The sequence below is a fragment of the Ornithorhynchus anatinus genome, chromosome 12 (genome assembly GCF_004115215.2).
Source record: "Ornithorhynchus anatinus isolate Pmale09 chromosome 12, mOrnAna1.pri.v4, whole genome shotgun sequence".
Classification (NCBI taxonomy): Eukaryota; Metazoa; Chordata; class Mammalia; order Monotremata; family Ornithorhynchidae; genus Ornithorhynchus; species Ornithorhynchus anatinus.
In genome coordinates this window covers 50,950,416-50,952,355 of record NC_041739.1, presented here as the reverse complement: position 1 = coordinate 50,952,355, position 1,940 = coordinate 50,950,416, and the positions used below count along the sequence as shown (strand labels likewise).

Below are 1,940 nucleotides of genomic sequence, written 5' to 3'. Positions count from 1 at the left end.
ACACAGCATGTTTTCCTTCCTTCCCCTCCATCAGTGATAGGACTGTTTGTTTGACGCGTACAAGACAAGAAATATTTCAATTCACATAATGCAAATATAAGAAAAAATACAGAGAGAATGATCAGTAATTCCTATTTTAACATTGTGTAAGGATTACCTAAACATTTCAGAATGGGAAAAATATAATTGCATTTTCCAGAAATAGATTTACAGATGGGCTGAATGAAAATATAGATAGGATTAATTTCATCGGTCACATCAATCCACTCAACCAATCAATCGATCGACCATATTCATTGAGCAGGCACTATACTAAATCCCCTCTCAGGGTCACGCCTGGAAAGTTTCCAGTCCTCTGCCAGTCTCAGCTATGGGAGGGAGAGTCAGGCAGAGGCCTGTCCATTCCATTCCTAGCTTGACCAGTAGCTAGTGAGTGGAAGGCCATCGGCTACAAGTCAAAACTCACCTGTGCTGGGCAGCAGCAGCATACAAGAGAGACAAGGGGGAGATTGCACAGAAGGCGGCAATGGTAAACCATTTCCATATTTTTACTAAAAAAACACTCTCTGGATCCACTCCCAGAACGATTGCAGATGTACAGCGGGGCATTCTGGGAGAGAGGTGTCTGTGGTGTCGCTATGTGTCAGAAACAAGTCGACATCCTAAGACAAGACTGTACTAAATGCTTGTGAGAGTACAACATATCAGAGTTGGTAGATCTGTCCCCTGTCCACAGCTGGCTGACAATCTAGAAATATTTTACAATTAATATCACCTTGTTTTTGCAAACTTGGTCATTTGAGGTGCAGATATTTATGCAGCAACCTTTCAGATTCTTCTACTGTGCGGGAGAGGGGATGAGGGTGGAAAAATCAGAAGTTCTCCCATCGCTGAAAGGATTGTAAACTCCTTGAGGGCAGGGATCATATTTACCAACTCTATTGAGGAGGAGTATGACCTAGTGGAAAGAGCCTGGACCTGGGAGTCAGAGGACAGATGAGGTGACAGGCACAGAAAAATTAAGTGACTTACCCAAGGTCACACAGCAGACAAGTAGCAGAGCCGGGATTGGAATTCAGGTCCTTCTGTCTCCGAGGCCCATGCTCCATCCACTGAGCCACGCTACTTCTCCATGCTTGAGATGTTAGTCGGGGTGTCACCGTGACTATAACGTTCTTCAGAGCAAGTGACTTGAATAGCTGTTCCATTGCCACTGGATTCTGCATTTGTCAAAGACAGAAGATAGGAATCACAGCTACTCACTCTAAATTCTCCTAAGCACTTAGTAAGGGGCTCTGCAAACAGTAAGCATTCAATTAATACCATTAATTGATTGAATGAAACATCCATTCCTCTCACAGAAGAGTCAAGAAAATACCATCTTAAGGTCTCAAACAATCCCCAATCCCCCTGGTGCCTTTAAAATGGCCGTAGCTGACCTGTCCTTATTAAACATTAATATCTGGCTCCTTCTGAGTATGCCAGTGAGTTCGAGGTTTGGATAGGATTCAAGCTAACATTATATTGGTAAGCTCTGATGTGGGAGAAAGTGGTCTTCTCGGCATGGAAATTGGCAGTTGGGTAATGTGAAACTATGGCAGCTCTCAGGATGGAAAATGAAAAAGATTTGGCTGGTTCTTGTAGCTAGGGCCCAAACAATATGGCAGTAACATTTACACCATTAAAATGTCCATTTGGGAAACAATGCAAGTAGGAAAAGTATTGTTGAAATATAAATATGTTAAGTAAAATATTACCAGTCAGAATTAATTGGTTTTCACCATTACTCTTAGCTCAGCATTTATTTTAGGGGCCTTTCATGTGGCCTGATGCAAATTACACGGACACTTTTAAGTCGTGTTATTTTATTTGAACTCCTGAATTGGTAGGAAAATATATCATTCTGTAAGTAATCAGGTGTTTTTATGATGGATCATAAC

At 41.8% G+C, this 1,940-nt stretch overlaps 1 non-coding gene across 1 annotated transcript; it reads left to right on the top strand.

Annotated features, from left to right (window-relative positions):
• The first annotated feature begins 318 nt into the window (after positions 1-318).
• On the top strand, positions 319-456 carry LOC114815837. The gene has a single exon (XR_003763639.1). It is a non-coding gene; the product is annotated as a small nucleolar RNA SNORA7 (small nucleolar RNA).
• The last annotated feature ends 1,484 nt before the right edge of the window (positions 457-1,940 follow it).